Source organism: Notolepis coatsorum, assembly GCF_963971535.1.
Source record: "Notolepis coatsorum genome assembly, chromosome: 3".
Classification (NCBI taxonomy): Eukaryota; Metazoa; Chordata; class Actinopteri; order Aulopiformes; family Paralepididae; genus Notolepis; species Notolepis coatsorum.
The window spans coordinates 11,362,249-11,380,084 of record NC_140167.1 but is presented as its reverse complement, the minus strand read 5'-3'; positions in this window follow the sequence as shown (position 1 = coordinate 11,380,084).

Genomic DNA, 17,836 nt, shown 5'->3' with positions numbered 1-17,836 from the left:
TCCAGAGAGGGAACGGTGAAGGTTCTCCTGATAGTCTCATGGGAGACCGCCAGCTGCCTTGTCTGCCTCCTTCTGCCTCCTGCCGGTCACCCTCTCTTTCTCCAGCTTGGAACTGGAACTCTCTGCCGTGTCACTGCAACTCTCTGCCGTGTGCAGAGCCTGGAACACTCTGCCGTGTCACTGGAACTCTGCCGTGTCACTGGAACTCTGCTGTGTCACTGGAACTCTCTGCCGTGTGCAGAGCCTGGAACTCTGCCATGTCACTGGAACTCTGCTGTGTCACTGGAACTCTCTGCCGTGTCACTGGAACTCTGCCGTGTCACTGGAACTCTGCCCCCCTGATGGTCGCCTTATCTGCCTCAATTTTCTGCTTCTGCTCTGTCACTGGAACTCTGCCGTGTCACTGGAACTCTGCCGTGTCACTGGAACTCTGCTGTGTCACTGGAACTCTGCTGTGTGCAGAGCCTGGAACTCACTGCTGTGTGCAGAGCCTGGAACTCTGCTGTGTCACTGGAACTCTTTTGTGTCACTGGAACTCTGCCGTGTGCAGAGCCTGGAACTCGCTGCCGTGTGTAGAGCCTGGAACTCTCTGCCGTGTCACTGGAACTCTCTGTCACTGGAACTCTGCCGTGTCACTGGAACTCTGCCGTGTCACTGGAACTCTTTTGCGTCACTGGAACTCTGCCGTGTGCAGAGCCTGGAACTCGCTGCCGTGTGTAGAGCCTGGAACTCTCTGCCGTGTCACTGGAACTCTCTGTCACTGGAACTCTGCCGTGTCACTGGAACTCTCTGCCGTGTCACTGGAACTCTCTGCCGTGTCACTGGAACTCTCTGCCGTGTCACTGGAACTCTGCCATGTCACTGAAACTCTGCCGTGTCACTGGAACTCGCTGCCGTGTCACTGGAACTCTGCGGTACTCCCACCGTGTCTGCCTCCATCTTCTCCTGGTCTGCCTCCTGTCTGTCTCCCTCTCAGCCTCCAGCTGTGCATCCTGCTCCATGCGAGTGTGAAGCAGGGCGTTGCTGAGAGAGCACCAAAGCTCTGTGAACCCAACCTACCCTCATTAAAAATAAAATGTTTGTCCACAAGGGGGTGGTGCTGGACAGGATGAGGGACCTGCTTGGAGAGAGAGAAAGAGAGAGACAGACGGAGAGAGAGAAGAGGAGTGTCCCCCGGGGCCGCTCCCACCACCAGCTCCGGTCTTGTCATCGCCGGTCCCTCAGCCTCCAGGCCCCCCTCTTCTGCCTCCCAGTCTGCTGCCCGCCTGTAGCCTTCACACCAGCACTCGCCTGCCTGCTTTGAGAGGGGAAGACCACCACCCCTCCACCTCTTCCTCCTCAACAGCCATAATGGATGGTATTTATTTATTTATTTGTTCTCAGTTAGCAAAAAAGTATTAATTTTCATATATGAATAAATAATCATGTTTTATTGTCATGTAGTGATGTTAATTGTCTTTTCTTAACCATTTTCTCAGAGCCTGCAGTCCCACCGCAGTCCAACCACCTAGGGTCCCAACCAACTCCCTCTCCCTCCCACGTAAGCTGCTCTGGTCTAAGACGGTACGCAAATATTAGTGCAAATGAAAAAAAATTGTAAACTAACTGAGAGAACGGACAGAGACATCTTCACTACATCTGTACACATAGTAGTCACAACCAGTCACACACTATTAGCCAAAAAAAGTATTAATATGATCCACTAAATTCCATGCCCGAAAGGAACAGGAAGAAAAACTCTTATTGTACCTGCCCCTACACACATACAGTACACTGATAGACTGTTCATAGCGCAATATTTACCAAAACCAAACAAAATTGACTTGAGTGGTGCTCCCCTTATTGTGTCTGCAGATTCCTGTATTCCTGGACCATCAGGAGCATCGACCTCCTCCCACGACACCCATCGGTACGTTATTTATGTTTTTGAGTTTGTCAGTTAACATGTTGCAAAATATTAGGGCAAATTTATGTATTGTTTTTTATTCTGTCAAATGTGCTGATTTTATGCCTATATTCATTTTATACAAATTGCTGTGGGGCACTTTGAACTGTGGTCCATGTGTGAAAAGTACTATATAGATAGTTATTCATATTTATTATTGTTATATTGTAGAAATGTGTTCATTTAAACCCCACCTAGACCCACTCCAGTTCGCCTACCAGCCCCGACTGGGGGTAGAGGATGCTGTCATCTACCTGCTGAACCGAGCCTAAACTCACCTAGACAAGCCGGGGAGCACTGTGAGTCATGTTCTTTGACTTCTCCAGTGCTTTTGATACCATAAGGCCTTTGGCTGCTGGGTGAGAAGAAGGAGGCGATGCAGGTAGAGGCCCCCCTGGTGTCCTGGGTTGTTGACTATCTGACGGGCAGACTACAGTACGTGCGCCTACGGAGCTGTGTGTCAGACAGACTGGTCAGCAACACCAGGGCACCCGCAGGAGACAGTCCTCTCTCATTTATATCTATGTGTTAATTTGTTACATTTAGTTTCACTAAGTTAGGAAAGTAATGTTTTAAGTCAAGCCTGATTGCCTTGCACAAAAGAATGATCCCAGTGGGGAGCTCCCGTAGCTCACCGCATATCTCGGCGCTATTTCTGCGTCGGGGAAAACCGTGCTCGTCACGGATCTGGGGTACACTAGTTCGTTTCCCGGTCCCGCCGTATTTTCTCAGAGTGTCTTCCCCTGCTCTACATCCCATTTCAACCTGTTTCTGTCGGTCATGCTTGACCAGAAAAAGCGAAAAAAAAAAGTAAAAAAAAAAAGAATGATCCCAGTCTCTTCCACACAGTGACAGCGAGGCATACAGTTTATTATAATAATTTTTTTTTGTTACTTTTTTGGAAAAAATATTTGGACATCGGATCGGTATTGGCCGATACCCAAACCCAGGTATCGGGACTGAAAAAGTCGTATCGGTGCATCCCTATAACAAATACACCACTATCGCTTGCTGCAAGTGTAAAAAGCCAATGTCATGAGCAAATACCACATACATACTGCCCCCCGTTACAAAAGCTGAACACACATACAGGGCTGTACAGTGCGACGAGCTCGTCGCAAATTGCCCCTTTAATTGGCCGTTGCGATTGGTAAATAATATTTGGGGGCGGTCTTGCGAGTAGGGATTTCAAGCCTTGCATTCGCATTTCACTCCTAAATTATCCAAGCCGTGTGATGACGCCACTCACGCGAGCTGAGCACTCAGGTATGAGAGTGGGGAAAATCGATTGAGCACTCTGATAGACTGGCTGACTGTCTGATTTAGCTATGCCTATGAAGAAAAGTAAAGTTATTATTGCTTCATATTTTCGACGCGTTCCACCTCCTAGTGAGCCGTCGAATGAAAATGTGACCGTCAAGAACATTGAGCCAGCAGTGGCAGTAGCCACCACCGCAGACCTGCCTTTGTACTAGGGTTGGATGCAGTTCCCTGTTGGTCAGTCTTGTGTCTGTTATTCCATCTTCTTCTGCTCTGTTTAACGTTATACACTTCAAATAGTGCAGCATGTTTGAGAGTGCTCCCTTGACTGAGAGGATGGCTAGAGGATGGCCGGAACCACGAGAACTTTTATTAAACATTCTATTAAACATTCTGATATTTCCGCGGGTCTCGTGCAGTGGTCTCGTGCCACTGTCAACTAAAGCGAGCACTCGGAAGACACGCACCGTTTGACAGTGATATGCGCACTGACAGTCGGCGCAGTTGACATTTTCCAAGTGGGGGAAAATAAATCCTCTTCGTCCCGACTGTGTCCCGGCCCCGTGGAGGATTTTTCTTCATCCCAAATACATATTTTATTTCCCCCGGGACGACGGGACGGTGTTAGTCTCAAGCCCTGTCGTCGTATACCATTATCGATCCCCAGGTACTGGTTCAAATGTGAACGGTACCCAACCCTAACTGTTCAAAACGAAACGTCCCATTAAACTAAATAGTTCAGATAGCTCCTGATATCAATGTCTTATAACACTGAGTCGATGCGTATTCGAGCTGAGGGCACGCTGAATATAGTCAATAGGGTCCAGCTGCAGCGCCGGAGAATCCTGGCCGTAGCTGGAGGCTACAGTATAGGGTCCAGCTGCAGCTCCGGAGAATCCTGGCCGTAGCTGGAGGCTACTCGAGTACACAGACAGTGGAGCTGGTTGCATATAGCGAGCATTTTGACTTGTTGCGTGGTGGCGATGTCTCGCAGATAATACAACTACAAGTATGATTATATAATATATATATTTTATTAAAAAGAATTATATAAAATTATTTTTTAAATTTTTTTTAAATTAAAAACAATCTATATAAATAATGGTAAAATTGTTATTTAAAAATTTGCCCCTAAAAAATATTTTGTGTGCCCCTAGTGAAAAAGCTTAGCGTACAGCCCTGACATACACACACACGTTTGAACGTTTTGTTTTTTGTTTGAACGTTTTTTTTTGTTTAGTAGGGAAAACTAAAGCTACGGTTGAAGAAAAAATAATCAGTGTATGTAAAACACACACACAACCTACAGAATATAATATGGCGGGTGGTCTTTATTTTAATTTTTTTAAATATAAAAAATTCTACAGGTCCCGTACTTACTTTTGAACTCTTTCATACTCAATACTCACTATCTACTCAACTATAATTGCTACACATTACATTTACACTCTTTCATTACTGTTCCAATTCAATAACGTACAGCATAAATAAAACTTGACTTACGCCAAAGACATACCATCTTGTTGCCATGTAGTAGTGTCATGCATGATTAGGGATGGGTACCTTTCACATTTGAACCGATACCGGTACCGGTACCTGTGAATCGATACCGGTACCCAACGGTACCTTTTTTCGGTACTTTAAAAAAAAATAAAAAATAAATAAAAAGAATATTTTTTTATTTTTTTTTTTTTTTTTTTTTTTTTTTTTTACTTTTTTTTCTTTCATGTCAACGTTCACACGCACAATATATGCTTACCTAGGATTTGACTTGATTCAACAACAAAGCAGTCGGAGCAATGACAAACCGAAAACTGTCGAAATTTAATTTACCTACCTCAGTCGTAAAAAAAAATCCAAACTTCAAATAACTACAATTTCGACAGTTTTCGGCTTGTCATTGCTCCGACTGCTTTGTTGTTGAATCAAGTCAAATCCTAGGTAAGCATATATTGTGCGTGTGAACGTTGACATGAAAAGAAAAAAGTAAAAAAAGAAAAATTAATAAAAAATATTTTTTTTTCGGTTTCTCACTTGATTCGATACTCGGTAGTACCGACGTGTTTCGGTTCGGTACCTCAAAAGTACCGAATTCGGTACCCATCCCTATGCATGATGCATCACTGACTGCCTATTTCTATTTTCAGGCCGTAGCAAAAACAGCCTTAATTCAGGCCAAGGCATGGGGGCGTGGAAAAGGGGTGAAGGATGTAAACTGGGAGGCAGTGATTAATAAGGTTATTTCTAATATTTGTAAGCATGGGATTCTGGTTATTCTAATTCAACATAACATTATTGTCCCTAACAGAACATTTCCTTGTCACTTTAGGTAACTGCAGAATTGCCAAATGTGCCGGGGAGGGAGGAGTGGATTCGGACAAAATGCTGTAATTAAAATGCTCCAGAATAGGCGGGACTATCTGGGGCGCCAACAGCAGGTAATACTCGACATGTAGAATATGTTAGCATTAATGGACATGCATCTGGAAAATAACCCACACCTATGCCCAGTGGTGCAGTGGCAAATTGACAGTAGGTCAAACGCTCCACGCGCGTGCGTGCGCGTGCGCGCGCATGCACAGTTTTTTTTGGCTGCTCTCGTCCTGCAGCTGGATACTATTGCCTCACAGCGCGGCCGTCAGCGCGCGGCCCAGAGAGCGCCGCTGGCTCTGCGGCTCTGCAGCTGCATGCTTCTCCGGGAGTCCGGTTGGATAATGCCATGTAAAAAGCGATTGCGCGTACTTCAGCCTCAGTGAGTGAGGTATCACCGAGTGATACCGAGTGATACCAGCACTGCAACACTGCCTATGCCTGTGGCAGCGTGCCTTTAACCCAGCATGGAGCACGGCTGTGATTATCTTCGGAAATGTATAAGGTTACGTTTTCGGGCCTTTCCATTCAGATCTTCACTTGTGAAAGGCCTTTTTTAAACATGCTGTTCATTACTTTGCAGGTGTCCAGTGACCAACCTCGTTCACGTCCGTAAGTCCTTTTTCAGAATAATTATCCTTATCAGCTTGTTTTGATCGTGTATTGTGATTGGCCGACGGGCATTTTGCTGATATCTTTTGTAACAGGACTGGTACTTGGTTACTATGCAGTGGTTTTAGTTCTAGGAATAAAGTGTGGCTGAGACGATAAAAAAAAAGAAATTAAACCAAAACGTGGTTTATTGTAATTTCAGTGCATTTACAACACAAAATGTAAAACGTGTGTAATAGTGCTTATGCCTATGTAACCTACAGCCCACCGAAGGCCTTCAAGCCAGCAAACGGGAAGCGCCCCATAAAGAAGAAGATTATCAGCAGCCTACAGAGCCTGGAACTCTCTGCCGTGTCACTGGAACTCTGCCGTGTCACTGGAACTCTATGCCGCATGCAGAGCCTGGAACAGAGAGAGAGAGAGAGAACTTCTCCCTCAATGGGTCTCCCTGAATGCCACCAGCTTTGCCTCCAGGGCTGCCTCCGTCTCCCCCCTGATGGTCGCCTTATCTGCCTCGATTTTCTTCTGGACCAACGCCAGCTGCCTCGTCCTTTCGGTATAGAGCTACTTCTCCCCCCTGATGGTCTCCTTATCTGCCTCAATTTTCTTCTGGACCAACGCCAGCTGCCTCTTCCTCTGCTTCCAGGCCTCCTTCTCCCTCCTGATGGTCACCCTCTCTTCCTCGTGTTGTGCCTCCAGGAGGCAGGAGAGGGACTCTCTTCTCTCCCTTTTCGAGCTCCCTCCTCAAATTGACTTTCACGATTACCCCCCCCCCTACCTCAATGGGTCTCCAATATGAGTTTCTCGAGGTTTGCCTCCTGCCCCCTCCTGATAGTCTCATGGGAGACCGCCAGCTGCCTTGTGTCTGCCTCCCTCCTGGCCTCCTTCTGCCTCCTGCCGGTCACCCTCTCTTTCTCCAGCTTGGAACTGGAACTCTCTGCTGTGTCACTGGAACTCTGCTGTGTCACTGGAACTCTGCTGTGTCACTGGAACTCGCTGCCGTGTGCAGAGCCTGGAACTCGCTGCCGTGTCCAGTTCCAGTTAATCACTGTTGATTTCAGCTCCAAGGAGTGCGAGCACAAAATATGTAAACTCCCCCTTGAACTTCACAAGCCGTGGTCGGAGTCCAGAGGAAAGGACAGCGATGAAGAAGAGGGCAGCGAGGATGAAGATGAGGATGACTATTTCATCACATCTCAGGTTCCCTCCAAGGAGTGGATTGGATGGGTTGAAGGTGACCTGCTGGGTCCTACCCAGAGACTTCCTCAGAATCAACCAGAGGACAATGGTGATGTGGGCGGTGAGGAAGAGGACGGCGTCGATGATGACGTCGATGATGATGAAGAAGAGGACGACAAAGCGATCGCGCCTCATGTTCCCTCCAAGGAGTGGATTGGATGGGTTGAAGGTGACCTGCTGGGTCCTACTCAGAGACTTCCTCAGAATGAACCAGACGATGATGATGATGGGGACGGTGAGGAGGAGGACAACGTTGATGAAGAAGAGGACGCCGATGACGAAAACAAAGAGGAAGAAGCAGTGACAGAGGAAATCACTGTCAGACATTGAAAGGGAGAAATACAGTGTGGCAGCTGTGGAGGAGAGTGCTGCAAAAGAAATGCAAGAAGAACCTGAAACGGCACCAGCAAAACAAACCATTAACTCTGCTACATGTACACCTGATGAAGACGAGGAGGAAAATGATGATGAGAGAGAGGCATCAGATGACTCCACAGATGAAGAGTGTACTGGGAAACCAGATGATGTGCACGACTGCAGCTCCTCAGAGAATGAAGCAGAGGAAGATGCACATAAGGAAGATGCACATAACAAAACCACTACTGAACCTCCAGTGTTTAAAACAAGAGCTCTCAGAAGCAGGACAACAGCAGTCGCAGCCAGTCCAAAAAGGCTGACCAAGCGGCACCGTCCTGAAGAGGAGAAAGATGGCAGCATAGAGGTGCATCTCCCAAAACGTAGCTCTACTCTGCAAGGACCTGCTGAGGACAGGAGTGTTGGAGGAGATGACGAGCCAACGGGAAAGAGCAGAACCAAGATAAAAGTATCAGAAGAAGTGTGGGATTCATATCAGATTGTAGATTCTGTGGAGGATGAGCCAATAGATGATTCTCTGACCACTGAGTCTCAGAGAGGGAAGAAAGACGGAACATCTAAGAAAGATGATACAACTTCAAAAGAATACGAGACACAGAGCAAGTATTCCGCCCTCAGTGTGTGTCTGTACACAAATCAACGGGTAGTGAACAAGAGTAAAGGAGATGCAGAGGCTGGAGCAAAGTTGAATGTCTTTACTGTTGTCTGTTCTCCATTACAAATTTTGTAAAACTGAAATACACAAAAAAGAATATGTATTGCACAATTGTTGTCAATGACATTGCATTACAGATAGGCTAACCAGGAGGCTTTTAACCGTTCCGCAACAGTAAGTTACTTCCGGGGTAGGCCTGATTGGCCCCGACAGGCACGTGACGCGCAACTTTCTCTGCCGCGCGGCACGCTCCGCGGAGCGGCAGAGCTTGCGGAATTATGTAACCGTCCTAATCCGCCATGATTTTCATTCGGCGCTTCAGCTCACCTGGCAGAGCAGCGGTCCTGCGATCCTGCGGTCCGTTGTTGACGAGTTCGAATCCCATCAAATTTTTTTTTTTAACGTGATTTTTTTTTAACGTGTATTCTTTCGCCGGTTAAGGTTAGGCATGGGTAAGGTTAAGGTTAGGCATTGTTTCGGAGTTGGTTAAGGTTAGAACGGTTAAGTTTAGGCGCTGTTAAGGAGCTGGTTAAGGTTAGAGTTTGTCTTAGAGAATGGCAATATTCTTTCTATGGTTAAGGTTAGGCATGGTTATGGTTAAGGTTAGGCATTGTTTCGGAGTTGGTTAAGGTTAGAACGGTTAAGTTTAGGCGCTGTTAAGGAGCTGGTTAAGGTTAGAGTTTGTGTTAGAGAATGGCAATAGACAGCCTATTTCCGCGCGACAGCTCTCAGCAGCCTCGTTGCGCGTCCTGAGTTTGCCGCGTCACGTGCCTGTCGGGGCCAATCAGGCCTACCCCGGAAGTAACTTACTGTTGCGGAACAGTAACACGCAACCAGGAGCTAACACAAATATATCCAAAAACGGAGCAAACATGTTGGCTGAGCATTCACAGTTGACTCGCACATCTATAAATGAAATACGATATGATGCTTGCACAATACAAACTTACAAGCAATAATTTCCAAGGCACAAACAGCTGGAAAATAGGAACTGCAGCTAAGCAGACCTCATAGCAAAACACTGTCTGGATAATGAAAATAGCTGGCCTGGCAGCGTCACATGACTGAATCAGCCAATAGCGTCAAAGCTAGAATGAGGTAAATAAAATGAGTGCACTACTCAAAAACATCCACAAGAGGGAAAAACACTGGCCAAAACTAGTTCGAACAGAACATGACACTCCCAGTCTGGTATTGAAAAAATACCATTATTTGAATAACCAACTAAATAATTAAAGGGATGCCGTCGAAGACTAATTTCAGTCCGGGTCACGACACCAGGCGACAGCCGCTTGGGGGGCTTCTCCTTCACCCTCCCCGCCATGCTCTAAGGAGGGGTCCCTCGTTTTCCATGGCGGTGGTCCGGGGTGCTGGAGGTCTGGGAGAGCGAGCGCTCCAGCATGTCCAGGGAGGAGGCCACGGAGCTCTGCTTGGCCTGGCTCGGGTCCCGCTGCTGGGGGGACGGGCCGTGGCTGTAGTGGGCCGCCGCCACCTCCAGGGCCTGGGAGGCGGCGAGCGAGAGGAGCAGGACTCAAAGGTGTTATGTCCTGCTGCGCTCGGGGGTCATGCCCCTGCCAGGGGTGGTAGAATTCAAAGGCTACCTAGTGGAATCTAAAATCCTCTCAGGAATCTGGTTTGGAGTGGAGCTCCTGGGCGAGGCCAGGGGTTCACGGATGGCTCCTACCAGGGCAGGCAGATCTTCACCTGCGAGGAGGAATGTGGTGTGTTCGTGGACCTGAACAAGCTGCAGCTGGTGCAAGAGTTCCCGATCAACTGCATGTACAATGCTGTCGGGGACTTGACCTGTGGGGAACTGCCGGCTGTACCCAGATTTCGCCACTACACGACGTGTGACATAACGACAGTCAAAGATAAATTCGCAGCAGCAGCAACCACCTCCACAACAGCACCAGGATCCAAAGGGTACCTGAGCCCTCCCCTCACTAAGAACAATTATGCGAGGATGTTGGGGGGAAATAAAGGCACCCAGGGCCTAAACAACTCCTGCTACCTGGACTCTACCCTCTTCTGTCTCTTCTCCTTCAGCACAGTTCTAGACGAGGTATGCCCCTACACACATACAGTAGACTGTTCATAGTGCAATATTGACCAAAACCAAACAAAATTGACTTTTGAGTGGTGCTCCCCTTATTGTGTCTGCAGCCTCCTGTATTCCTGGACCATCAGGAGCATCGACCTCCTCCCACGACACCCATCGGTACGTTATTTATGTTTTTGAGTTTGTCAGTTAACATGTTGCAAAATATTAGGGCAAATTTATGTATTGTTTTTTATTCTGTCAAATGTGCTGATTTTATGCCTATGTTCATTTTATACGAATTGCTGTGGGGCACTTTGAACTGTGGTCCATGTGTGAAAAGTACTATATAGATAGTTATTCATATTTATTATTGTTATATTGTAGAAATGTGTTCATTTAAACCCCACCTAGACCCACTCCAGTTCGCCTACCAGCCCCGACTGGGGGTAGAGGATGCTGTCATCTACCTGCTGAACCGAGCCTACACTCACCTAGACAAGCCGGGGAGCACTGTGAGAGTCATGTTCTTTGACTTCTCCAGTGCTTTTGATAACATAAGGCCTTTGGCTGCTGGGTGAGAAGAAGGAGGTGATGCAGGTAGAGGCCCCCCTTGTGTCCTGGGTTGTTGACTATCTGACGGGCAAGACCACAGTACGTGCGCCTACTAGGGCTGACCCCTATTAACACTTTCTTCGCCAGGCTTATGTACATCATTATACCCCTCTCTGCCAGCTCTATTTGTCTATGGAGAAGTTCCCCTTCTTTGCAGGGCTATAACTTTTTAAATTGTATTGCTAAATTGACATTACTATGGCCCATTCAACGTCACTTATCTATCGTTCAGGACGTAGGAACGTTATACTTTTTCATTCACATATTCATACTAAAATACGGTCTAAAGTATAAGTATGTTTTTATCGTTTTCTGCAGCTTTCTCCAGAATGTGATTTATAGCCCTAAATGCATTATATTGATGATCAAATACAGTTAGATAGCGATCTGCGCGAGATAAAAGTTACTACTTATCATCCGATGTTGACCGGATGGGGGGGGGGGGGCTCGTTTATAATTCCGTGGCCAACGTTAGATGATTCATCTAGTGTGGGTGATATGATCATTAGAGCAGTTAGTATCGAACAGCGAAAAAAAACGCTGAAACTCACTTTAGCTTCCTCGTAGCGTTGGGCGATGAGCGTGGAGCAGAAATATTCCTATTATGGGATGTTGAAATATGCGATCCATCTCCAGGTTGTATAATAGTATATACGTCCAAATCATGTTGTTTATCGAGTTATTGGTAACTGATTGCTATCCATTGTGTCTAGCTCGAGTCCCGGGACTATTAGCGAGTGATCGGACCGAATTGGAATGAGCACCAGCTTCCGTTTCCGGTTTCCGGTTTGGGCGATCCGCCCAATCCCAGCGGAAGAGCGCTTCCGCATTCTTCGCCAGTACGGTAATGCGCATTTCCTTTTCCTTCACCCAGGTGCTCGCGCGCGCGCATGAGATCCCCGCTTGGTTCGACGCTTTGGTTCATATTAATCACATATTAACGCTAACGCGCCATATTAGCACACATATATACACGCGATGGACGCAGCAGGCGATCACTGCTACTGTTATTTAGCCGCGCCGCAGCCGTGCAAGAGGTACATGATTGATTGATTGATTGATTGATAACTACTGAGCTAACATGAAGCTAACTACTGAGCTAACATGAAGCTAACTGCTGAGTTAACTGAGCGCACTACTGAGCTAACATGGAGTTAACATGAAGCTAACTACTGGGCTAACTGAGCTAACATGAGCTAACTGCTGAGCTAACATGGAGCTAACTGCTGAGCTAACATGGAGCTAACATGAAGCTAACTACTGAGCTAACATGAGCTAACTGCTGAGCTAACATGAGCTAACTGCTGAGCTAACTGAGCTAACATGGAGCTAACATGCAGCTAACTGAGCTAACTAAGAGGTACGCGATTGATTGATTGATTCACGTAGCCAAGCCAAAGCAGAGGTACATCATTTTAGTACATAGTTATAACAGCTAAGGGGACCTGCTGTGCTGTAGGTTACATGATTGATTGATTGATTGATTGATTCAGCCAAGCCAAAGCAGAGGTACATCATTTTAGTACATAGTTATAACAGCTAAGGGGTGTTGTTAATGCATTTTATTACATGCTGTGCTGTAGGTTACTTGATTGATTGATTCAGCCAAGCCAAAGCAGAGGTACATCATTTTAGTACATAGTTATAACGGCTAAGGGGTGTTGTTAATGCATTTTATTACATGCTGTGCTGTAGGTTACATGATTGATTGATTGATTCAGCCAAGCCAAAGCAGAGGTACATCATTTTAGTACATAGTTATAACAGCTAAGGGGTGTTGTTAATGCATTTTATTACATGCTGTGCTGTAGGTTACATGATTGATTGATTGATTGATTGATTTATTAGTACAGGTCAATACTATTGTTAATACCTAAATAGCTAGCCTGCTGTTTTTGCATTCATTTGGACTTTAGACGCAGTGGTGGGGTTTGTGAGGTGTACCCAGCGAGAGCATGGGACAACAATATAGAGGACTACCCACATTTAAAGGTAATCGCTGTCGTTGATTATGATCATTCCTAATCTTTATGTGGGGGTCATATTGTAATTTGGGATAGTATGTCATCATGTGTTGACGGGCTAATTACAAGGTATAATGTAATATTGTGAAGGGATGTCATCATGTGTTGACCGGCCAATAACGGGGTATATGTCATCAGGTATTATTGACATGTTGGATTCTGTGTCAAACTGATAAGAGATTTGCTTTTGGGATAAGGAGCAGAGCCTTCAAGCTGATTGGTTTAATGACCATTTACATCATGAATCAGATGTCCAATAGGCCACAGGATAAATTATACAAGGGTCAGCTTCTTCAAATTCACTTTAAGGTAAGACTCTGTTTTTATATTATTGCTGTGTAATTATTCTCACCGTATGGGTTCTTAACTGTGATTTACATAATTGTGTAGAATGGATTTACATAATTGTCACGACAGTGGAACAGGCCAAGGAGTGGGTGGAGTTGGCGAAGGAGTCATCTGGGGTAACATGGAGAGTGGACGCTACACGACCAGCGGTGGGGCGCTCTGTCCTATTCAAGGTAAGAATTGTGTTGTCAAAAGGTCTTACGTCATTTGTTAGACTACCATTTGTGTCTTTCACCCATACGCATACTGCTAACCCATACTGCATTCAATCAAAATGTTACACAGACGCAGTACAGGTGCCAGCATAAGGTGATGCAGGCGAGACAGAAATAATAAAAAAAAAAAACACAGGCTGCCAAGCTACCATGGTTGTTACACCAAAAGTTAGAGGAATGACCCGGTGAGTTTGCACTATACAATACTTATAATTCAATTGTTTTTATGGACATAACAGTTGGGGCCTAGTTTTTATTGTTAAGTTGATTTTGATTTCTTTTACAGGAGCACAGACCCACGCATCCCTAATTTTCCAATGTGCATTCGCATTGTGAATAGGTACAATCATAATCTCCATGTCGCAGCGGCCCTGCGCTATAGAGATGTTGGACAAAAGGCCATAGACACGCTGACCGCGTTATTTGCGATTGGCCACAAGCCTCCTTCTGCTTTGGCTGTGCTAAAGCACGATCTCAAAATCCAACACGGAGACGCCTACGCGTTTGCTGCAGCCAACAGAGGGATCTGCCCAGACCTGTCCTATGTGCAAAGGTAGACGTTCAGTTATAAACTACAGTACTGCCAAAATATTCATAACCATGTAGATGTTCATTGAATTGGAATTTTATGCAGTTACAATTACACCAACTAAATTAGTGTTCTTTGCCAGATTATTCGCAGCGGTGTACAGGGTCCAATTTGGCGCCCAGAGTGGCCCGAGTATGGTGGAAGTCCTCTGTCAGCAGGTGGACGCCTACAACGCCAAGTGCCAGGACGCGTGTGCTGTAATGGGAACCTCTTCTCGGGGAGCCCCATTAATTGCGCTGTGCTCTCCCCTCATGAAGAAAGTGCACCACCAGGTATTCTGGCTATCTTTTTCATGGTGTTCCATTTAAGTAACTAAGTAACACACTAACTATGCCTGCCTGCCTCTGTCTGTCTGTCTGTCTGTCCGTCTGTGTTTGTCGGTCTGTCAGCTGAAACACAGTGGCCAACTCTGCTTCATAGATTCCTCCGGCAACATAGATAGGGAAAATATCAGAGTTTTTTTTGTGGCTGACGCACAGCCCTGCCGGAGGTCTACCATTGGGGATCTTCTTCTGCCAGTCTGAGGACGAGGATACGATTTTTGAAGGGCTACAGCTGCTGAAGAATCTGATTGGAGAGAGGGCCTTTGCTGGCAGGGGAGCATCAGGCCCACAGGTCTTCATCACAGATGACTGCGTGGCAGAGAGGGGAGCCTTAGGGAGGGCATTCCCACAAGCCACTTGCCTCCTGTGCTCCTTCCATCTGCTACAAGCAGTATGGAGATGGTTGTGGAGCAAGGAGAGTCTGGTGGCGTGCAGAGACAGGCTAACTCTGTTCACTGTGGTTAAACAGATGCTCTACTCCGAGGAGACAGCAGAGGTGGACAGGCTGTACTTGGCGGCGAGAGAGCACCCTGTTGCAGTCAGGTTAGTGCTTAGACAAGTTTGCTTATGTTTAGCTGTACACAGACATTCCCACAATCACACAGCACAGCAGTCTTGCAAATTCGGTGCAAGAAAGTCAGGAGGCTTGTGTTGGCATACTTCATATATGTGTCTACCTCTCCTTGCTGTCATTACATCCATGTATGTGCATCTTCTGTGTTTGTTTCCTTATTTGATCAATTGCAGGTATGAAAAGTACCTGCGGTACATTGAGCGCCTCTACAGTCTCAGAGAGTGCTGGGCACTCAGCTACCGGGGCGCGCGCGGTCTCCTCACCCGGGGAAATAACACAAACAATTATGCAGAAGCAGCGATGCGGGTCCTCAAAGACGGGATCCTCCAGAGGACGAAAGCCTTCAACCCATGCCAACTCTTGGACATCCTGACCTCGAGCCTGGATGTCTACTATGAGGCCCGCATTGTGGATGTTGCCCTCGGACACTGGATGGTGTACCAGAAGAGGAGATTCCTTCCCCAGGATAGCAACATCATTGCATCTCAGATTCAGCTGGTACTATATCAAATGCATACTTTTAGAGATTACTGCAGTAACCAGTGCAGATTTAGCCATTGTGTAATGTCCCTAGAACTGAGCTGAAGGAGAAGAGACAGAAGAGGGTAGAGTCCAGGTAGCAGGAGTTGTTTAGGCCCTGGATGCCTTTATTTCCCCCCAACATCCTCGCATAATTGTTCTTAGTGAGGGGAGGGCTCAGGTACCCTTTGGATCCTGGTGCTGTTGTGGAGGGGGCTGTGGAGGTGCTTGCTGCTGCTGCGAATTTATCTTTGACTGTCGTTATGTCACACGTCGTGTAGTGGCGAAATCTGGGTACAGCCGGCAGTTCCCCACAGGTCAAGTCCCCGACAGCATTGTAGATGCAGTTGATCGGGAACTCTTGCACCAGCTGCAGCTTGTTCATGTTCACGATCACACCACATTCCTCCTCGCAGGTGAAGATCTGCCTGCCCTGGTAGGAGCCATCCGTGAACCCCTGGCCCAGGGCCTCGCCCAGGAGCTCCACTACAAACCAGATTCCTGAGAGGATTTTAGATTCCACTAGGTAGCCTTTGAATTCTACCACAAAAAAAATTAAATGGAATTTGGAAAAAAAATAAAACTGATTTCATATGGCTCTAGCAGAGCCTGGAACTCGCTGCAGTGTCACTGGAACTCTCTGCAGTGTCACTGGAACTCTCTGCTGTGTCACTGGAACTCTCTGCTGTGTCACTGGAACTCTGCTGTGTCACTGGAACTCTCTGCCGTGTCACTGGAACTCTGCCGTGTCACTGGAACTCTGCCGTGTCACTGGAACTCTGCTGTGTCACTGGAACTCTGCCGTGTCACTGGAACTCTGCCATGTGCAGAGCCTGGAACTTGCTGCCGTGTCACTGGAACTCTCTGCCGTGTCACTGGAACTCTGCCGTGTCACTGGAACTCTCTCCTGTGTCACTGGAACTCTCTGCTGTGTGCAGAGCCTGGAACTCGCTGCCGTATCACTGGAACTCTCTGCCGTGTCACTGGAACTCTCTGCTGTGTCACTGGAACTCTCTGCTGTGTCACTGGAACTCTCTGCCGTGTGCAGAGCCTGGAACTCTCTGCCGTGTCACTGGAACTCTCTGCTGTGTCACTGGAACTCTCTGCTGTGTCACTGGAACTCTCTGCTGTGTCACTGGAACTCTGCTGTGTCGCTGGAACTCTGCCGTGTCACTGGAACTCTCTGCTGTGTCACTGGAACTCTCTGCTGTGTCAAAACAGAGTCTTACCTTAAAGTGAATTTGAAGAAGTTTATTATTAAAGATACCGACAATTTCACATGGTAACTGAGTCTCTGGGTGTCTGCTAATCAGAGATATCGCATCATTACCTCTGCCCATTGCAGCTATGTCCAACAGAGATAACTACCTGTTCCTAAACTCACTACCTCCAGTGTTTCATAAAATTCTGGAGGAGACTGACTAAACACACCAAACATCATCTTTTATAACAAACAGAAAAGGTGGGACATTCTTATCATAAAAATCTGATCTTAACCAATCAATGACCCTTGTATAATTTATCCTGTGGCCTATTGGACATCTGATTCATGATGTAAATGGTCATTAAACCAATCAGCTTGAAGGCTCTGCTCCTTATCCCAAAAGCAAATCTCTTATCAGTTTGACACAGAATCCAACATGTCAATAATACCTGATGACATATACCCTGTTATTGGCCGGTCAACACATGATGACATCCCTTCACAATATTACATTATACCTTGTAATTGGCCCGTCAACACTGGAACTCTCTGCCGTGTCACTGGAACTCTGCCGTGTCACTGGAACTCTGCCGTGTCACTGGAACTCTGCCGTGTCACTGGAACTCTGCCGTGTCACTGGAACTCTGCCATGTGCAGAGCCTGGAACTTGCTGACGTGTCACTGGAACTCTCTGCCGTGTCACTGGAACTCTGCCGTGTCACTGGAACTCTCTCCTGTGTCACTGGAACTCTCTGCTGTGTGCAGAGCCTGGAACTCGCTGCCGTATCACTGGAACTCTCTGCCGTGTCACTGGAACTCTCTGCTGTGTCACTGGAACTCTCTGCTGTGTCACTGGAACTCTCTGCCGTGTGCAGAGCCTGGAACTCTCTGCCGTGTCACTGGAACTCTCTGCTGTGTCACTGGAACTCTC